Raw genomic sequence first — 21,668 nt, 5'->3', positions numbered from 1 at the left:
ACAGAGTCTAGCTGACTCTTTGGAGCTGTGGTTCACACTGAGTTCTACCTAACACTGGACAGCTGAGACTGGGCCCTGCACTTCGCCAGACATGCCACACACTCACCAGTATCCTCAAGGGCAATCACTGGGGTGTAGTATAGGGGCTGAGACCCATCCTAACACGGCAAGGCATAGACCTCTGGACCATCCCTAAGGTCATACAGCACCTCTAGAGGAGCAATTCTTGTGTTCTCAGGTCTATTATGAGGTGCAGTCCATCTCCCAAGAATACTTTTTTTTAAATGCAGTGAGAGGAGGGGAGGTAGAGACAGATGCCTGCAAGTGCCTCTACCGGGATCCTCCTGGCAGGCCCACGAGGGGGTGATGTTCTGCCCATCTGCAGATTTGCTCTGTTGCTTAGCAACTGAGTTCTTCTTAGTGCCTGAGGCAAAGGCCATGGTGCCATCGTTGGTTCTTGGGGCCAACTTGCTCCAATTGAGCCATGGCTGCAGAAGAAGAAGAAAGAGAGAGGTGAGAGAGAGAGAGAAAGAGAGAGACAGAGACAGAGAGAGAAGGGGGAGGAGTAGAGAAGCAGATGGGTGCTTCTCCCGTGTGCCCTGACCAGGAGTCAAACCCAGGACATGCACATACCAGGCAATGCTTTACCACTGAGCCAACTGGCTAGGGCCCCAAGGATATTATATAATAAAACACAGTGTTCAAGATATATAGTAAGGTTTTGCAATGCCTCTTCTCTTTTGAAAGACCCTTGGATCTGATTGGTTTAGGATTGAGGGCAGACACTGCCACTCCTCCACCAGAGCCCTCTGTTCCCTTTCCAGATTAATGATTACCTTCAGCATGTAACAAGGAAGACATCTGAAGACTGTCTTTGCAAGCAAGACAGTAGGGGAAACGGAAAGGGAAGAACCACTCAATGAGCCTTTAGTATGTGTATTATCCTAGAGAGGACTCAGAGGGCCCAGTGAGGCAGGCCTGGCATCCCCATTTAGTCTCAGAGGTGGTCTCAGACAAAGCTCAGATCTCTTCTTTGCTTCTAGAAAGGAGGAGAGGAGGACAGAAGAAAAGTCTCTGCTATCAAGCAGTCCTGTTCAGCAGCAGCAGTGGGGGTTTCTCTGGGTATCACCCCAACTCTCATCCTGCCAGGTAGGCTTATGGCTTTAAATAGCATGATATCCTGTCTTTGGGCAGATTGAACAGTGATAGAAATTGAATTTTCTTATTCAAAGAAGGTTCATCAGGTCTCTTCTCCATGTTTCTGAGGTGCTCTCAGTCTTCCCTCCTCTGTGTCTCGGCATCACTCTCAGCTGCTGCAGGAAGCCTTGGCATCCCATCTAGGTATGAATATGCCCAGAAGATGACAAAGGACCTGTCTTCTCCTTTCTCTGTCTTAGAAGTAAGGAATTATACCCTAGAATCTCCGAACAGACTTTCCTCAAATCTCATCCCTACATTAGTCACAGGCAAGAGACTGAGGTTATCCTGATCAGCTAAGTTAGAGCCACCAGCTGGGACTCCAGTTCCATGAGCACTGCAAACTTTCTCCAAAAGGCTGCTCCAACATTGGCTGAGCGCCGTCTCCCACTCTGCCTTGCACCAGGCAGCATTATGGGAAGACAAAGGAAAGGCCCACCACCCAGCCTAGGGGCTCATGGACCAAGAAGGGTTTAAGACAAAAACAACATAGATGAGTAACAGCTAGCCAGGACCTTGACTTGTTCTTTCCCCGGCTGGCTTCAGGGGGTGAGTTCTCTGGAGTTGCACAATAAAGACCCCAGGGAAAAAGTGGGGCCTCTGATGGGCACAGAGGCAGGACTGGGCTGGCCACTCAGGAGACAGTGTAGAGCTGGGCGGCATGAGTAGGAAGAGGGGGCCGTGAGAACAGGAGGAGACAGGGAGGCAGGTCTGGAAGAAGGTGAGGTTGAGTTTGCACTTGAGCTCAGAGTCAAAGGTTCAGCAGCACTCATCCCACCCCTGTGCCGAGGCAGGTGTCTTCCCCCCCCCAAACCACATGCACCTCTAAAAGGCTTTCTCTGAGTAAGAGCCTCTGAGGAGATGGGAGAAAGCTGAAGGCCAGTTCCACAGACGTGAGCAGCTGGAGTCTGGAGATGGCCCAGGCCACCTCCCCCCAAGAAGCCCCTGCAGGGCAGAGGCATGAGCACTTCTGTGTACTCCCTCAGGTCCAAACGACAGCGACATGGAGACGGGAAAACTAGGGAGAGCGTTCCCCCCACTGGTCAGTGAGGACAAGACCAGGACTGACTGCCCATGCAGGGTCCAGGGCCAGGCCAGAGAGGCCTTCAGACCTGAGCTCATCTTCCAGGCCCCTCCCTTGAGGGGCAGGCTGGGAACTTGAAAGTGTAACAGAGGGAGTCAGGCAGTGAAGAAAAAGAAGGTGATGGCAAGTATGTTTAGGGAAGTATGTTGACCCTCCAGGCCATTTGCTGTCCTGGCCCTGGGGAGGGTCTGTGGGGCCTCTCCCTCTCTGGAATCTAATCTACCCCATGCTCCCTGTGATCAGAGAGCCCAGGCAGAACGGCCTCAGTGAGCACATTGAAAAGGGGCCACTTGGAAGTCTCCCTCCTTCCCCTCATATTAAGATTAGCAAGAATGGCGGGGTTAAGAGGGTAGAAGTTGGTCCTTCAGAAGGCAGAGCTTGGAAAGCTCTATGTGATCTGAAGAAGGGATCCCTGCAGAATAGGAGGGGGCCACAACCCCAAGGATTTCCAGTCCAGCTGGCTCCCAACATGAGGGTAACACTCAGGCCTCGCTCAACCCAAGTGGACGGGCTCCCTTCACTGCTGGATGAGCCTCACACACGAGAGGCTGGAGGCCACGGCTTTCTGGCCTCTCGGTTTCTCTTGCCAGGTATTGAGGCTTGTAAGAAACCTTAGGATTTGAATGAGTTCATTTCTTTCTCATTTCCAGGAGAAATCACACCTTTTATACAGGTTTCCTCGGACCTTCCTAATCACAGTGACGTCTGCCATCACCTTCTTTTTCTTTGTTGCCTGACTCCCTTCTGTTGCACTTTACTTAAACCTCTGGGACAGCGCGATGTGCTGGGCCAAAGGCCACAGAGGAAGACAGCGTGGTTCCCATCTTTGTGAGCCCCCATCTGAACGTTTTTGTCCTAAAAAGCCCCAGAGCTTCTGGGAGAGATGGGCTAGGCCCTCCTCAAAGGAGCGAGGTCTGCAGCAGACAAATATACAAAGTCGAGCAGAAATCATAAACACATTTTATTTCTAAATAATTTTAAAACCACTGGCATTGTAGCAAATTGGAATATATTTCCAGAATCGACTCAAAGAGATTTTTTTTTACAGCAACATATGAAAAATGTCATTTAAATATCCACCAGCAGCTGCACCACATGTTGGGCTCTTAGGAAAACACTTTCATTCCTTTCATCAAAGTCCCTTGATTAATGTTCCACTTTTCTTTGACACTTTTTCCATAGTTTGGAAAAAAAAAATCAAAGGCTGTACTATTATCTGGAAGAAAATTAAACCGATAAGATTTAATGTCTGCTATATTCCACGGTTGTGGCAAAAAAATATCGTTTAGGCCTTGGGCCAAATGCAAATGAACATTAAGCAGAAGGGTACATCCCTGCTTGAGGCTTTGGGGAAAGGTGAGGCTGGGGCAGATGGGGGAGCAGACAGAGCTGGCAGGGCAGCAGGGGACGGGGCTGGTGTGAAGGGGGAGGGGAGAGCAGGGGAGGGGCAGAGGTGCTTTATCCGACTGCAGAGTCGCAGAGCAGGGCGGAGGCGGCAGGGACTGCCAGCAGTGCCTACCTACAGCAGGGCCTCCTGCCCTGATGCTGGGATTTTGTGAATGGGACCCTGAAGGAGAGAAGGAGTGAGCAGGAAGGAGGGAAGGGAAAGCAGCAAGTGGAGAGACTACTCCAGTAGGAAAGCGAGGCAGATGGAGTAAGGGGGAATGGCAGCGTGTCTGGCACGGCAGCTGATGCCATAATTTAAAGGTCACCTCAGTGGAAAAGGAAGAGAAAAAAGGGGGAGGGGAGGTGTTGAAACGACTGCCTCCACAGTATGGCACTTAACCCCTCCTGTCCCGGTGCAGCCCTACTTGACGTTTTTCTCTTGACTTGACACCCTCTAAGTTCTGGGGGTCCCCCTCTTCTTCCCACACCCCATTGTGGGCTCTGGAGGCTGCAGACCTCACTCTTCATCCTGCCTCCTTTTGTCACCTCATCAGGGTAGAAGCCACGTAACCTCCCCAAAGCTTCGTTGCTTCATTCATAAAATGGGGATGATCACACCTAATCTCCTGTTTATTGTAAAAGTTAAATTGTATAATGGCACACACGCTGGAAAAACTCATTGGAAACTTGCAAATATTTCTAGGGTTCTCTAAAGGAAGTGGCTTGAATTTGCCTTTGAGAAAAAAACGTGTCCCTTTGTTCTGGGAAAACCACCATTTGGGCAAATAAAAACTAGTAGTCATCCTTTGTCCTAAGGCACCCTCTGTCCTTGGAGACAACTGGTCATCCTTAGACTGAACCAATGTGAGGATGACATCGGCTCACTTCCTGCTTTTCCCCTTGTCTTTCCTCAGTTTGGTTTATAAATGAGCGTATCTTTTAGCAGAATCAATCTCTCCCTCTCGCTCTCAGTGGGCTGAGCTGCTTCTTGGGGAGGAATGTTACTTTTCTCTTCATGAATGTGGGCTGCCTTGTGCCTATAAATTATGGCAAGTTCTCGGCGAGCTATGGAGGTTTTTGTTGGAACAGTCTTTTGCTGGAGGACTGAAGAGGAAACCCCAAGGGCTGCAGAAAAACTTGCAGGCATGGGTCTCAGCCCAGGCTGAGGGAAGCTGTGTAAAGTAACTGGACAGGCCCTCCGACTTCCTAATGTGGTGCCGTTAAAGGGTGAAAAGCCCAAACGGAATCAACATGGAGTTATTTCATGCAAGGGCCATGAGACTAGCCCACGCAGCCTGTCATCTATGGTGAGACAGAACACAGGGCGTGAGGGGGTTCTCAAGGCCATTTCCGTGCTCTGAGGCCTGAGGGTACTGGGATAGCTGCTTGTTCTGGGCTAGAGTCCCCTGGTCGCCTTGAAATTGGCCCAATGGCTGACTAGAGCCCTACTGGCCCCTCACTTCCTTTTCATTATCCCAAACTATTCAATGTTTCTAATTTAAAGCAATAGCTTAGACTTTACTGTATGGAGAGCTGCCTCCTGTTCCTCCTACCAAGCCATGGCTTTAAAAGGCTTTCAGTTGTAAAGATGGTGATGTGGCTGGTAATGGGGAAGATTTAGGGTCCTCCTTCAGTGTCCCCATCACTGGAGCTGCAGGTAGGCAGCCATGTTCTGAGCCAAGACACTAAAAGAGTTATACTCCCTCCCTCGTTCTCTTGGGTGTGATGAAGGCCTCCTCTCCTTTGGACAGACAATGACTGGGACACCTCACTCCAGGACAAGTTTTCCCCTAAGCTGAGAGGTCTTGTTAGATGATGGAAGGGGCCCCAGCCTGACAGCCAGAGAGAATGACATTGTCTTTTTTCCTGCCTTTCCTCTGTTCTTCTGCAGTCTAGGGTCACTTCTCCTTCCCTGCACTGCAGGCTGGGCCACCTCTGTGAGAAAGTGAGGTCCTCCCAGTGCTGAAGCTGAAGCTCTCGGGCCCGCCCTGAGCCTCTGCAGCCTGGCTCTACGTGGGCCAGGGCTTGGCAGGGTGGGGTGAGGATTCTCAGGAAGAGGTTCTCAAAGTGGGTCACTGCAGGGGAAAGGAGATGAGCCTTGGCATAGACCCTTGATCTTAGGTCTGGTGGGTAGCAAGGAAATCTAATTCAAGGGCCTTTGGCAGCCACGGGGCCAGCACAAGGGATGAGGGCTGCACGAGAACCCCTGGGGGGAGCAACACACCTTCACAGTGACCACCAGGGGGTTCAGGGGGACCCTGCAAGAGCTACTTCTGGAGGAGAGCCTTCAGTGACCCCTGGCCTGGCCTGTGGCTCTAGAGAGATGACAGAACTTGAAGTGAACTAGCAGATAGTGAGCTCCCTGTCTCCACGGGTACCTGATGGAGGCAGAAGGCGTTCTTCCAACAGGGAAATTTCCTTCTCATGTGAAAGTTTGACACAGGTCCCCCCTGCTTTACAATTCTACGGCATGACCCAGAGCCCCCAGGCAAATCAATACTGTGTTCCCATGAGCTGACCCCACACACCGTGCTTTGCTGTCCAGAGGTTGACAGCTAGAACCAACCAAGACTGTGAGAGACAAACACAAGTTTCATTCACAATCTCAATCTAGACAAACGTAGGTGTTGGCAATTCCTTGTAGATAATTAAAGAGACAGCTCACATTTGCCTCATAAAATAACTAATGAATTGAAGGAATAAACCAATAGTTTCAGGACAAAAGAGACCTGGGAGTTATGACTTGTCAACAGATATCATACATAGATGAGGGGCCTGAGGGCAGAGGTGGCCTCTCCCCACTGGGACAGAGGCTTCCCCACGGCAGAGTCCGTGTCTGTCCAATCCCACCCACTGGCTTGGGAAACTCGGAGGGCCTTTGAGAGGGCTGATGTGCCCGTCTCTCAGGAACCCAGCTGCTAGCTGAGGCTACGGGAATGGGTTCTAGGCTGGGGACACTGCAGCCTTACAGTGGCTACAGGGAAGGGCAGCCCGTGGCATGTCTCAGCTCCCTACAGCATCGTCCCCTCGCAGTAGCCCTGACCCCAGAGCCAATACCACATTATCCCATCCTGGGTGTCCAGCCCCTAGTGCTGCTGCCAGCACTTCTCTGGGTGGCATTTTTAAGAGCCAGCTGTTCTGGGAACAGAGGCCTTCTCTCCCTAGGGAGAGCTCACACCGCCCACCTCCAGCCTCTGCCTCCTTCCCAAAGCAAGTAAGTCCTCCTGACTCCCTGGGGTCCCCAAAGCAACTCATGCCACTCTCTGCTCAATTTCTCCCAGCTGCCCGGCCCATGCTCCCACCTGAGCTAAACCGTATGTGAGGCCCACGCTGGGTACTGAGGATGCAGAAACAAGCTGCCCTCCATAAGCATTCTAGTCAGGATGCTGGTGGCCTCCTGTTAGGGCCCTGCTTTCTGGAAACCTGTCCCAAGTCATGGACTCTGGCAGAGACCAAAGGCCATGGTTGAAGGCAGGCAGTTGGGGCAAGAAGGGACAGTCATAATCAGCTTCTCTATTGGCAGGAGGCTCAGACTGTTTGAGGGTATTGTCCAGGGAGGCAAGAAGAGAGGGGAGAGGATACATCAGCTGCAAACCTGAGCTCTAAGCTCAGAGTCTCTCAGAATCCGGCTGTGTTCAAAGAGGAGTCATACTGGTCAAATTCACACTGAAGTAAGGGGGGCTCATATCTGGGTTTTAGCTCAGACTCTAGGACTCACTCTCTGGCCTCAATTGTCTCCTCTGAAAAGTATAAGGCTCACCCTTGCCCTACTCCCTTACATGGATATGGTAAGGATCACATAAGCTCTAAGGGTCGCTATGAAAGTAAAAGATTTTTCTCCTCGGCTCATACTTGCATACTTGCAGGACAGGGAGCTCACTACCTATCAAGTAGATGCAGAGTCTCTTGAGTTGGTGTCTTCTCTGAGAAGTTCACCTGAAGTGCACTGGGAAACCAGAGGGGAAGGAGGCTAATGCAGCTCAAGACTTCATATGGAGACGGTGGCTCCATTAAAATCAATGCTGGAACTGTGCTGGGGACAGACCCCAGAAAGCCAGAAGATGGTTTCTGCTTACAGAACCTTCCTCGAGCACCTCCCTGATCCCTGCCCACACACTTCCCCGGCCTTGACCTGCTGGGAGGGATTAGCACACTGCCCAGTGGGCATGTGTGCTAAGGTCTAGGGCCCTATCACCCTCTCTGAAGGGCACACATCTGAGAAGCTGAATGGGTGTCTTGGTGAGCAGTGGGTGTGCCAGGCAGGCTGAGGGATATCCCTCACCCCTGGAGATCAACCCCAGAGTCTGAGGCAGCTTCGCTGTCCCCTGGAGGAGGAGCCCATGGGGGTGAGGGCATTTGGGGCAGTCCAGGGGACTAGGATGAGAAGCAGGCGGCAAAGGCAGGCAGCTGGTTCAGAACCGTGGCAGGAAGTCACAACCAAGATTCATCCAGGAAAAATGTAACTAATGCTGCACAGCTGGGGCCAGCTAATCAGAAACACAGGCTCAGAGGTGGCAGCAGGGACAGGCCCCGAGGGCAGGGCCGACAGGGAGGTGATAATTGGCAGCAAGGTCTAGGTCTGTCTCCCCAACCTCTTCGGCTGGCTGCCGTTTGCACAGACCAAGGCTGTCACACTGCAGTCTGGAAGGGACAGTTTCTCGACCTCTGCCCTGCCTGCCTGCCTGGAGGAGGGTCCATTGTTCATCCATCACCTCAACATCAGCTTAAACAGCTGATGCCTTGGCCAGTCTCTGGAGGATGGTACACAGTATGGTGACCTTTACCCCTAGAGTCCCATTCCCAGGTGACAGCCATTCCCAGGTGACAGCCGACCCTTGGGGCCTGTCTCTCCAAACCCTTGGGGCCTGTCTCCCTCCCCAGCACAGCCTGCCCTCGGAAGAGTTTCTAGAGGAGCCTTTCAGTCCTCCAGGCTTCCTCTCTGTCTGGCACAGTCCCTGTCCCCTGGGAAAGGTGAGAAGGAGAAGGGATTCCAAGACGAGGCTATGGAGAGAACGGTGAGGAACTGGTTCGGGCCGGAACTCCTGAAAGGTCTTTTGCATTGAGCTCATCAAGCACTCGTTAAGCTCCTACTGTTTCCTGTGTGCCAGGCACTAGGTTACAAACTGAATATTAGCCTCTCTGTACTCAGGAGGGTCCCTGTCTAGTTGGAAAAAGAGGATTTCACTTTTAGAGAGAGAAGAGAGAGAAGGGGGGAGGAGCAGGAAGCATCAACTCCCATATGTGCCTTGACCAGGCAAGCCCAGGGTATTGAACCAGCAACCTCAGTGTTCCAGGTCGATGTTTTATCCACTTCACCTCCACAGGTCAGGCTGGAAAGAGGGGATTTCAATAGCAGAAAGTGCAGTGTCTCAGGGAGCTGAGGGCTAGGAGAGGGGTGCCGCCCAGGAATGAGAAGCAGGGGCTGCCAGCCGGGTCCTCCAGGAGCTCGGGTGCTCACGGCTTCTCATCGTCCACCCCTCTCCTTTCCAAGCCTTCCTTCTGTCCTTAGTTTTGTCTGCTTCTGAGCAAGCCCTCTGGGCTACAGAGGGGAAGGATGGAGAGCCCTCTGCAGGGCGGAAGAGGCTAGGCTCTGCTGACCCCCAGCCCAGAGGCTGTCTCCTCCACGGGGACTTTGCGGACCTTCAGCTCCTCCCCCCTCCGTCCCTTCTCTGCCCAGGCTCTGAGTGGCACCATGCAATCACTGAAGCCAGAGTATGAGACAGATTCAAAGGTCTGGCTCATTGGCACCCATGCCAGGAACCCCTCTGGGCATTACCAGCTTCTGTTGAAACACTTCCAGTGGTGTGAACACCCACCATTGAAGGCATCCAGACACTACTTTTTGACAGCTCTGATGGAGCACAACAGCTCCCTTGCTTTGTGTGGCCAGAATCTACTTCCCTGAATCTTCCAGCCTCTGGTTCTTGTTCTCTGTTCTGTAGCCCCACAGAGAAACTCTTGAAGAACACAGTTAGTGGGGACCAGGCTGCTCAGCCCTGCTGCCTCAGGGCTCTCTTACACCCCCACCTTACCTTCCCCTTATCCCCACCTCTGAGCCCTGGGGCCTCGCTGCCATTGACCTAACACTTCACACCTCCCTCACTTTGGCCCAGACAATCCCTGTGCTGTAGCCCAGGTCAGGGGGCCCTTAAATATCCTCAGAGCGATGCCCCAGGTGACAACAGAGTCCCCTATCTTCAGGATAAGCATCAATCAGGTCCTGCAATTTGTCTCAGATTGCCACTGGCTTGAATTCCCTAGTGGTTCCTCTTGTTGGTTGGACCCTTTTTCTTTCTTCAAACTCTCTAATAGAGGCATCTGCAAGCCGCACATTGATGAAATGCACCAGGCTGGCCACAGCCTGGGCCTCCCCAGTCTCCTCATAAGCCCTACTTTTCTTCCCCGTCACCCCACACCATGCCTGCAGACCCTGAAGTATAAGGCTTGATGTCCAGCACCCCTCCCAAGTTAAAGCAAACATAAAAGGAGTGAGGCAGGGGTCTGGGGTGGAGGTCCGGGAAATGGAGGTGGAAGGAATGGGAGGGGTGGAGGGGGAGTCCAAGGAAGAGGGGGTTGGGCAGGGCATCAGGGAGCTCACAGAGAAGAAGCCAAGGTCAGAAGGTGGGGGCGGAGGAGCCACATGGTAATGGCAGGAGCTGGGAGCTGCCGTGCTGGAGGTTTCCTTACTGCCTGAGTGTTTGCCATGGAATTTCCCGGCCTAATAAAGAAGAATTTAAATAGACCACAAGTTGCTTAATGTTGACTGTATAAATAATCCAAGTCCCAGCTCCCTTTGTTCCACAGGCTATTTGTGTCAAGAAAGAAGGGGGGGCAGAAATCTGACAGAAGCCGCCGTCCCAGATTGAGGATTTGGGGACTCTCTGTTCTCCTCTGTCAGGGCCCCAGGGAGCAGAGGCCAAGGCCTGGGAGAGGGAGATTTGGTTTTCCCACCAGGGCTTCCGTTTGTGAGCGTACACGCAGGCACGTAATCCCCACACGCTCACGTGCATATATGTGCATATGCACGTTGGCACATGTGGCACTCCCCACGCTCACTCATGGGCATGTGTGTGTACACGTGCATGCTTGCCCACACAGGCTGACTCGTGCGCTGACAGAAAAAACACAGAGTGCATATATACTCAGACACCCAGAGAGTCTCAGTGAGGCACAGCCTAAGGTGCCAGGGGCAAGGGCCTGTCACGGGTGAGGTCCCAGCTGCTGCCGTGACTATCCTACTACTCAGTCACACTGGGGCACATGGCTTGGGAATACGGATCCTTCAGAATCCCGTTGGACGTGTGACACAGTGGCTTCGGTCACACTGAGTCACTTCCAAGGAGAGCTCCTGTTGGAAAAACAGTGTAAAAAACCAAGTTCAGAATCCTCCAAACCCCACTTTTGGCCAGTGACCAAGGTCTCCATCCCCTCCTCGCACACGTGTCCAGTCCTGCCACGTACACCTAGCCCAGGCCTCAGAGGAGTCCTGCCACGTACACCTAGCCCATCCCGCAAGGTTGGGCTGGGGCCAGCCTGGAAGTTTCTAGCCCCTTCGTGATAGGCATGGCAGTAGAAGGGCAATTGTAATAGAGCACTGGTACCATCCAATCTGCAGATTGCAAGAGGGAAGAGATAGAAGGGGCAGAGGGAGAGGAGGAAAGGAGAGGGACGGAAGGCAGGGGCAAAAGAGCCTTAGAGGGCTGACCTGTAACTGCTTCTGCCTAGTGTCCATTCTGACTGATCTATTTCTATACATACCAGAGTTAAACGTTTTATACTCACACATACATTACATTACAGAGCAGGGGAGAGCGAGATCTTGGGGGATGGGAGTTGTCTGGCCTCACACATATTCCCAGGTTAGAAATCCCTTCTCCAGACCCTGGCTGGTTGGCTCAGTGGTAGAGTGTCAGCCCAGCATGTGGATGCCCTGGGTTCGATTCCCAGTTAGGGCACACAGGAAAAGTGACCATCTGCTTCTCTCCCCCCTCCGCTGCAGCCATGGCTCAATTGAAGGGAGTTGGCCCCAGGCACTTGAAGATACCTCCATGGCCTCCACCTCAGGCGCTAAGAAGAGCTCAGTTGCTGAGCAATGGAGCAACACTCCAGATGGGCAAAGCATCGCCCCCTAGTGGGCCTGCCAGGTGGATCCCGGTTGAGGTGCGTGTGAGAGTCTGTCTCTCTGCTTCTCTTTCTCTCACTGAATAAAAAAATAGAAGAAAAAAAGGAATTTCTCTTCCAGGCCTGGTCCCTGAGCCCCAGACCTTTCCTAGCCATCTCAATATTGCCCACGCCCACGCCCCCTGCCACCCTCCTGCTCATAGGGGCACAGCTCAGACTGGAACGGTAGTTACCATCTCTGCATCCAATCCCAAACTCTGCAATGCCCAACAGATGTCCCAAGAAGTCAGTGGCAGGAATTGGCTGATGACCAAATCCAGGATATAGGAACTTAATGTGCATTAGATCAGAGCTCCTACCCCAGGAAGCCACAGTTTAATTTCATGCTAAGGATAATAGCATGTAGAACAGTGAGTGATAAGCAACCACCCTAGATAACCCCAAAATGCCTCCAGTCAGGAATTAAGAATGGAAGAGCATTCCTCTGAGTATAGAGGGAAGAAAGCTCTGTGGGCTAAAACTATCAGCCATGTTCATTCACTAATTCATCCATCCATTTGTCAAATATTTATTGAGTACCTACTATATGCAGGCACAACTACAGACACTGTCTTCATAGAAGTGTGTGTGTGTGTGTGTATGTGCGTGCGCGCGCGCGCGCACGCATTTGGGTTTAGTAGGGATTAACTCCTCACAGATAATACAGACAAAAGCAGGATCTGAGGGCCACCCTCGGTCCCTGTCCCAGGGACCACAGAGAAAGGGAGCACAGAAAAATCAAAGTGGGAGGGGTCCCTACATCTTTGCAGACCCTCACCAACTTTTCTGAGGTCTATTAAGTACAATAAGCATTTTGCATATACCTGTTGCTTACTACCATGAAGCTCCAATGCTCCCTTTGATCCTCGTCACAGCAGGGGTTCCAGGAATAGAAAGGCAGTCACAGCCAGCAGCTCCTCTTCTGGGCTGGCTGGGGGCTTGAGGATGCTCGGGGCTTGGGGCTGCCAGCAGATGGTGTGCATCTCCCAGGCTGCCTGAGAGATGGACGGGAAGGGAAGTGGGGCTGTCCGCATGCCCAGAATCTCTGGGCTGTCACCAGGTCCCTTGATCCTCCTTCCAAGAAGGAAGGGGGAAAAAACACGTCTTTCCAGGCCCTAATCCTCTCCACATGGGTGGGCACCATGGAGAGCCAAGGCCCCTTTGCAGGCATGCAGGCCATAGGCCGGCAAGAGCACTGCCATCACCGTGCCCAAGGACCCCTCTCCCAGGACCTGCAGGTATGTGACTACAGAAGCTTCTGCCTCCCTGCCTTTCATTCAGAGCCTCTACACTGCTCACCTCCTGCCTTCATCCTGCCCTCTTCTTGGCATCCTCTTGCATGCTTCCACCAAAGGGAAACTGAGGCACTGCCAGCTGAGAGACGCCTGGGTGGAAGGAGCCAGACAAGAAGTGGTTTGCCCTAAGCTGAAGCAAACACCTGAACTTGAAGTTTCCAAGGGCATCACAGACAAAGGTATTTAGGAAAGTCTCCAGGGGGATTGTGCAACCCTTACAAATCAATAGAGTGCATCAACAGGGGCTCACTCACATCCCTGAGCACTCAGAGCAGGGCCCTAAGTGCCCTCCAATCAGCTGCGAATGACCCCTGGGCTAGTCCCCTGAGGGAGATCAAGTCAGGTGGTAACAAGAGCAGGGGAGTGGAAGACCCTCCCGGATGGAGCCCTGATGGTCAGTGAGGGAGTAGGAATCCTTCATAAGGAGGCCTGAGTAGTGGGACCCTCCTCCAAACTGACTCAGAATCCCTCCCAGCCGGCATCCCATGGAAGGCCAGTTGGCATAGCCAATGTTGTAGCTCTTTCTTGCCACAGAAAGATAAACCCTATGCCATCTCCACAGGCTTTAAACAAGCTTTGGCTCTTGCTGTTGATCTGGGCCACATGGGCCCCAGCCCATGGCCTGGTGTTAGTGACCTCCATGTCTAACCCCTGGTATCTGAGGGCACAGAACCAGCGTAACAAGCACAGGCACGTACGACAGTGGATGTGGGCTGTACCCACAGTTGCAGGGCCTGGCAGCCCCAGAATGGGAAAGGGCCACATCCTAGCCTTTCTAGCTCACTTGAGGCTTCCCATGGATGCCAAGCTGGCCTGCCCTCTCCAGCCATCGTGACCACATAGCCTGGACCCAAGGGCAGGGAGGATCTGCCAGGCGGCAGGGAAGGCCTGGCTCTGCTTTGATGTCGGGCATCAAAGTCCAGGAAATGCAATCAGCTCTGAGGAGCACGTGCTGTCTGGACATTCTGTGCAGGCACAGGCCCAGAACCCTCCTTGCTCTCCAAGGGTCAGCCCGAGCCCCAGCTGGTTGGCCAGAACCCTGGGCAAAGGGCTGGAAAGGCCACCTCCATCCCCAACCAATTCAATAGTAACTCTTTGAGTAAGAGCTAATTCTGCTGACACGGCATCTTCCTTTTGCACCCCCCACCCTGTTCCTGTCTATGTTCTCCTCCACCCCATCCCTAACCCCACCCGACTGCCCCCCTGACTTTTATTGTCCCAGACATTTGCGTGAAAACAGAAACTTTGGGCTCTGGGCTCCATCTGCTCCTGTTTATTTCTCACTTGGAGCTGCAACCCTTGGTCACATTTGCCCCCTCCCCATGCCCCCCTTCCACTCAGGCTACCCTGAGTCAAGGTCTAGTGGGGTTTCTGATCTCTGGGGCAGGATGATGTGGCCGGAGAATGTGGCCTTCTCTTCAGACCCTTGCTTGACCATGTTGTGGTTGTGGACACAGTGGGGTTAAAAGCTTCAACGCAGGCTAGGCTCTGGAGCCCTGAGATTAACAGCCCCCCACCCAAGCCAAGTTCCCTCTCTCACTCTGCGCCGTGTGGCTCTGAGCCCCAGAGGCATAAAAGAACTCCCCCAGAGCCCTGGAAGAATTCAGGGAGTCAGAGGAGGCCTTCTAGACACCACCAGGGTCCTGTGTGAGGAGACTGGAGTGTTCAAGCCCCAATCTCCTTCCCTAAAAGGCCCTCAGACCCCAGTATTCAGGAGTCACATGCTTGAATGAACACCATCTTCTGTTGCATGTAGGGATTAAAATGGATAGCACAAAGAAAACTATGTTGTTAAATAAATGAATAAATAAGTTTTTCATAGGCACTTACTCTGTGTCAGACACTATTGTAAGAATTTGACAAATATTACCTCACTACTTCTCACCTGTCTCAGATAGGTGCTGTTATCCTCTGTGTACAGGTGAGGAAGCACAGACAAGTTAAAGAACTCATCCAGGCACATCGCGGGGAGAATGGCATGGCCTGGCTCTCCCATGCTGGCGAACAGTCAGGGCCCACTCACCCCTCTGAATCTTGGCTCGTGTTTTGCTCTGGAATGCTCTCCCTCCTCTTTCTTCCTGTCCTTTAAGCTCATTCGCATCTTCCTCCTGAAGCCTAGGGGCTTCTATTCCCATTTTAAAGATGAGGAAGCAGAGACCCAGTGGTCACTATGTTTATGGTGAGATTTTATAGGAACCAGATTTAAAATGGAACTCTCTCATTATCTAAAAGTTAAAAACCTCTTTTTGCTGGAGGTCTTTCATTCCAAGGTGCCCCAAATCAGATACCAGGTGAGCAGAGCAGGAGTCAGATCATCTGGCCGGTGTGCTAGAGAGGCAGCCGGGCCCTGTGAGGAGCGGTCCTCATCAATGGGCCTCAGCTCTTTCCTCTGAAGACCCTGCCCTGTCTGCAGCACCCAGTCCAGGCCCCCTCCCCAAGCTCTCTGTCCCTCCGTTTCTGACACCTTCTGCCCCCAGCAAACACCTCAGCTGTACCAAACCCCACATCATCAGCAAGCCAGAACCTGAGGGCTCTCTTTGGGCCTGTGCTATCACCCTGAGGAGACAGGCACCACCCAGTGGACATGGTGAGAGGTGACAGAGCCCTGGATTGGGGAAGAGTACTGGGATCCATATTCAGATCTTCACTGGGGTAAATTATTTGGCCTCTCTGGCCTCAATTTTTTATTATGTAGAATAGAAGGGGGTTCAGCAATCCCCAAATACTCCTCCAGCCCAGACTGGATGAAAAGAGAAAACAATGGCAAGTGACCAACTTACCTGGGATAGAACTGAGGCAGCACACAAAGGCGGAGTCTTCTATCACAAAGGAGGTGAAGTAGTCACAGGAATGCAGACAGGGGTTCCCGGAGGGGGTCCGAGGGGAGGTGCGCTGTGCACCCAGATCTTGGAGAAGGTGACAGGAACCCACTCTGCAATGTGTGACTGGCAGGGACCCCGCTGTGCAGAGCCTGGGGAGCGGGTGAGGGCCTGGTGTGCTAAGACAGAGGCAGGGGAGGGGGCCGCCATTCCCACAGGAAGCCCCAGCTTGTTGTTGGGTAACTTCTCCTCCTGTTTTCTGGGAACAAGCTATTTGGAGAAGAGGGGGAGGGAGACCTTAAAGGCTTCCAGATGGGGGACCCTTCTGCCCAGGCCTGCTGCCTGCCGCCACAGAGTCTGCACAGCACTTTCTAAGAATCCCAGCAAACGTTCTCCAGGACGGCTCTGAGAAGGTCTTCGTCGCCTTTTCCCTGCCTCTGTGATCCCCACTCTCCTAAGGCTAACAGGAGGCCGGAGCCCATCCTTTAATAGTACTCCTTCTTACCAAGAGGCTGCAGAGACAGTTTTCTCTCATCTTTGTCACCCCCTTCCTTGGAATTTTAGCACCCCCTCTATCAACTTCATCTGGGCCAATTTGCCCCGAAGGTAGCAGGTAGAAGGGAACGACCTGCTTCTCCCCAACCTTGAGGAGGCCATTGAAAATTCAAGAGAGGAGAGACAACAGAACAACCCCAGGACCTCTGTGAGAGGATGGACAGGGGCCGGGAGAGGGGTTACAGAAAGGGGAGGGGGATTCAGGTTAGCTGAGGCCATCTCTGGTCTCTGGCCCCACCCCCATGCAGGCACTCATGCACGGAGCCAGGGCTGCTGTGGGCGGCTTCCCACTCTTCTTCTATTGTTCCGGGGGCTATTTCTCAGGGATGGCCAGTGGTGCCCACACTCAAGGACATCCCCTTTTCCTGCCTCTTTCCTCTCTGACCATTCTGGTTCTAATCCTTGGTCTTGGCCCATCCTCATCAACAGCCGCACCCTGAGCTGGGGTATTGAGAATGTGCAGCCCCATCTGGGGCAGCTGGCCTCACCTGGGCTACCCAGGACAGAACCCTGGGAGGGCCAGGGGAGGCTCAGGGCAGAGACAGCAGCGTCAGGGCTCAGCACCGCGATATTGCCCTCTCTTCTCTGTGCCACTCGTGATTTGTCCACCATCCTACAGGTGGCAAGATGGAGCAGGGTGGAGTGTATACAAGGACTGGGGCAGTGAGAGGAGACTTCTAGAGGAAGGCTCCACGTCTGGGGCCAAGTACAGTTCACCCTGTAGTCCCACCCTGAAGGAGGTTTCACCTAAAGTCTGACCCTCCCCAGACTGTTGCAACACAGGCCTCTGATAAGACATTTTTAATGAGTCAGTTGAAAATATATGAAGCACACACCACAGGGGTGAAGGACAGAGGGGCTGGCATGGGGACAGGGGGAGGAAAGACAGGCAGAACCAGAGGCAACCTCCCTGGGCAGAGCAGCTCACTTACCAGGTCTCCTGACAGCGTGGACCCAGCTGGGGGCACTGGGTCCCATCCGTGGGGCTTCTTCTTAGAAGAATGGGACACGGGGTCAAAGGAGGCAAAGCTCGCTGGCCCTGCCATGGCCCTACCTGTCCCAAGAGCCCAGAAAGATCTCAATCTTGCCTCTAGGGTCCTGCCCTGACTAAAAGGGAGCACTCACCCTTGAAGAGGGCCCATGAAAAGGGGCCCAAAAAGGCCATTCCAGAACCAATGAGGAGTGGCTGGGTTGGTGATGGCAGTGTGGGGCGGGGGTTCATGCAGAGTGGAAGAATCTGGCTTCACCAAAGGCTTCCTCCAGGCCTTGGCCCTCCCCACAGATTGTCTGACAAGGTCCTATCATACCAGCTTGAGATAGAAAGAGCCAAAAGGGGCCTGGTTTCTGTGTTCCTAGCCTCTCCCCTCAGTCCGCCTTGCTAGGCCTCCCCGGACCACCACCACAGACAGCACCTGGCCCTCACCTCCCCCTTCCCTACAGAGAACTCCTGGAGAGCCCACACTAGTTGGCCCTTCCCGCAAGGGCCAGCCTTTGCTCTCTCTCTGCTGCTCCTGCTTCTGTGGAGCCCTCCTGAGAGGGGTCCTCAGGCCTCCCAGTGCTAGATTCTCCCCAGGGCTCTCTCTGACTGTCCCCCCCTTGCAGGGCTCCTGGCCCTACAGCCACTTGGGGGCCTGAAACTTGGATCTGTTCTCTGTCCGTCATTCAGCTTCTGAGTCCTTGATAAATTCTTCTTCAGCCCAACCTCGCTTTGCCCCTGCCTTCCACTGTGCCACCCGGGCCTCAGTTTTTCCTTCTCCAATAAGAGTTAGGACAGCAGAAACTCCTAGTCCCAGCTGGCTGGATGATTCTGTGAGCTCCAAGGCAGGCAATTTGTGGGGCAAATGTATGCAGATAGATATGCAAATGGACATCTCCAGGATTTATGAGTGGGCTTAATTCCAAGGGGAGGAGGTGGAACGGGTGGAGGGGGCATTTCAATGAGGCAGCCTCATCCAGGCTGGGCCCACTAAATCCTGGCCGGTGTCAGCGCAGTAAAGCACCGTGATGAAGGGCAGGCGCCCGCGGACGGGGACGGTGATTTACAGCGGCAGGAGCTTCCTCCCCGCAGCAGCATAGGCGAGTGCCGTGGGACAGGGATGAGGAAGGATTTATGTCCTTTGCTTCCCCATCCGGTGGCGGGCAGTCGGGAGAGCGATATGGACAGTGGCAGAAGGTGACTTTCACCTTCAGAGGCAGCACCACACTGGCAGAACAGCCCGCGTGTCTACCCAGACTGGGCAAAGAGGGGAAGCGCAGGGCGTCCCAGCCTGACGCCTACCCGGCCCTTAGCCACAGTGGTCTCTTCCGGTCTACCTCTCCGCACCAACTCTGCAGCCCAGCCCCCTGGCCCAGGCTGCCACTTTCTCCTTGGGCCCCTAGCTGTGTCTGGCCAATCCTTCTGGACCTGGCAAGCTTCAGCCCTGAAAGACCAAAGGGAAGTAGGTTCTACAGTATCTCCTCCGATCAGAGTTCCCCTAAGTCTAACTTCACTCTCTTATGCTGGAAAGAGAAAGAACGGTATATTTTGATCTATTCTTGGCAGCCAAAAAAGGAAGTTGATTTCCCTTATCTTCACCTGGCTGCAGGTGCTTGCTGTGTTTTCTCCCTTCCAGCGCCCCTCCCCCTCCATTGGGTGAATGCCCAGGGGTGGGGGCACATGAAACCGCAGGCAGCCCTCTCTCACACACTGATAAATTTCTGACCTCTCTGGTAAATAAAATGGTGGAAAGGTAACAACACTGTTTCTCCAGTAATTTACTAGAGTGTCTCAGAAATGACTCATGTGTCACTCAACCAGGGAGTCCTACTGTGTGTACTGGCTGACATTGGAGGGCAGAAGACTCAAAGGCAAACTTCTCCACCTGGTGGTTCAGGGCAGCCCAGCTTCTAGCATTGAGGCCTCTGCCTCTCTGTTCACTTCAGCCTTTCCATAAACAAAGTTTACATGTCCTGTTATCATAATGAAAGGAGCCCAGCTCAAAGTCCCTCGGGTAAAGAAAGCTTCCTTTTGAGGATATAAGCACGTAAATCAAAGGCTTGGTTCCATTGAGTTGTTCATCTACTGAGCTGTGTGTCTGGAACTGAGGCTGCCTCTCTTAAATTTGTTTTATATAAATGTGCTCCGGCCTTCTGTATGTTTGGGCCAGACAGAGCAGAAGGGGCCGCTGCCCTCAGAAGGAATGCTGTCCTGACCTAAGGCCTCACTGCAGAAATCTAGCATTTCAAAGAGTGAAAAGCCATCTTATGATTTTGTATTTCACTCCTCAACATCTCCTGGCTGTAAACTACTAACTCTGGCCATATTTTCCCAACTATTTTGTGCCTCTCTCTGTCTCCTCGCCAAACAAAGACCAAATCCAGTTACCATAAATGCTGTTGTCTCAAGTACATCTCTGTGTTACTGAATTATTTCCAAGAATCAGACTATGAATTTAAGCAGGGCTCTTTATGACACAGTACAGATCCCAACCTCATTCCTGATCCCAAAGGCATTTCCCCTGGTGGCATGTGACCTAGAGATCGGTGCCCAAGGCCTCAGAGCCTCAAGGAGCAGGTGGTGGAAGGTAGGAGAGTCCCAGAGGAGTGAGAGGGCCTTAGGGGAGAAGGAACACACATAGGATCCCACTGACAAATACCTTTCCCTCTTACTTTCAACTGCATTCGTTCAGTGTGCTTTTTGTTGAGAATTTGTGGACCAAATAGAATCATTGGGAATAATTGTGCAGTTTGTGTGTGCACAAAACCTAGAAATCTAGAGAACTTCTAGACAGAAAATCTATGAAAAAATAAGCATCAAAATGCAGCTCCCAGCACCCTGGCGCAGGGACGAATCCCCCCAGAGAAAAGGAATCTTGACTTAATTCACACAAGACTCTGTGCATATTAACAATAGCCTTGATGCTGGGCACTGTGAAAATATGTCTACATTTATAACTGCATTTTTTTTCACAACAAAGATAGGTATAATATCTCCATTTTACAGGGAGAGAAAATGGAAACATGACAAGGTCAAATACTTGCTCAAGGTCAAATGGCTGCTAACCAATGGAGGTGAAAGTCAAACAGCACAGTGCTTTCCCAGATCCAACCTCCTTCTTGTTGGTGTCTTCTCTACCTGTACTTTCAACTTCAACTCTGCCCCTTTACTCTCGCTTTTATAACCCACATGACCTCAGCCTTAAGCTAAGAAGATTAACAATACCAAGTGTTGGCAAGTAGGCAGAACAGCTAGTACTCTCACACTGCTGGAGGGAGGGTGTAATGGGACAAACGACTTTGGAAACTATTTGTGATTTTGTTCCAAAGTTAAGCATACACCTACTATATGATTCAGCCATTCCACTCCTAGATATATATATATCATTTCTCTTAGGTATATATATATATATATACCTAAGAGAAATGAAATAATACCTCTACATAAAGACCTGTGCATGAATGTGGCTGAGCGGAGAGGAAGGGAGAAGCAATCAGGAGGGGACTGGGGAGATAGGTTCACCCTGGGCTGCCTCACTGCACTCCATTCCTTCTGATCCAAGTAAAAGCTCTTGGGAACTCCAGGCTAACCCACTGGGGACAACCTGGGGAAAGGGAGAGCCCCTGGGTGTCTGGGCAGTGCTCACAAGGCCTGCTGGTGACTGTGCTCCAGCTCCAGCCTTTCCGCTGGTTGAAAAGCAGGGCCATGTTGGTGGGAAGGGCTGGGGTGTGGTGGGAAACAAAGAAGGGGGAGAGGGAGGAGGGGCCCAAGCTCAAGTGAAAAGTAGCACAGCCAAGAACTGGGTAGACACAGAAGTCAGGCCAGCTGAGAACAGAGATTAGGAGCCCATAAAATGGCTTTTAGTCAGAGGGCTACAGTAAGACTACTCTGTGGGTGCCCAAAGGTTCAGCCATGCATCTGAGATGATTTGTAAGGGCTCCAGGTGGGTGGAAGACCCAGCCGGTTGGATTTGCCCCAAGTTGAGGTAGTACCAAGTTTCTAGCCTAAAAGTTTCAGGGAGCCACTGCTGAGAGGGGTCAGGTTTGGGCCTGGCTCCCTTCCAGCTAAGCCACACCCTACCACCCCAACTTCTGCCTCTGTGCTGGTCATGACAGCTGTACTAGCTAGTGAGCCTCAGGTTCAGCACCCCCCCCCCAGGCCAGAAGACTGGCCAAGGATGACACTGGGAGCCCCTT

The 21,668-nt window shown here is 52.5% G+C and overlaps 1 long non-coding RNA gene across 1 annotated transcript; it reads left to right on the top strand.

Moving 5' to 3' along the window:
- Positions 1-894: 894 nt before the first annotated feature.
- Positions 895-11,830, top strand: LOC136328753 (uncharacterized). The gene is made up of 3 exons (XR_010730099.1): positions 895-930; positions 1,044-1,149; positions 11,667-11,830. It is a non-coding gene; the product is annotated as an uncharacterized lncRNA (long non-coding RNA).
- The last annotated feature ends 9,838 nt before the right edge of the window (positions 11,831-21,668 follow it).

Source organism: Saccopteryx bilineata, chromosome 3 (genome assembly GCF_036850765.1).
Source record: "Saccopteryx bilineata isolate mSacBil1 chromosome 3, mSacBil1_pri_phased_curated, whole genome shotgun sequence".
NCBI classification, from domain to species: domain Eukaryota; kingdom Metazoa; phylum Chordata; class Mammalia; order Chiroptera; family Emballonuridae; genus Saccopteryx; species Saccopteryx bilineata.
The sequence above is the reverse complement of the archived record's forward strand: the minus strand, read 5'-3'. Positions and strand labels throughout refer to the sequence as shown.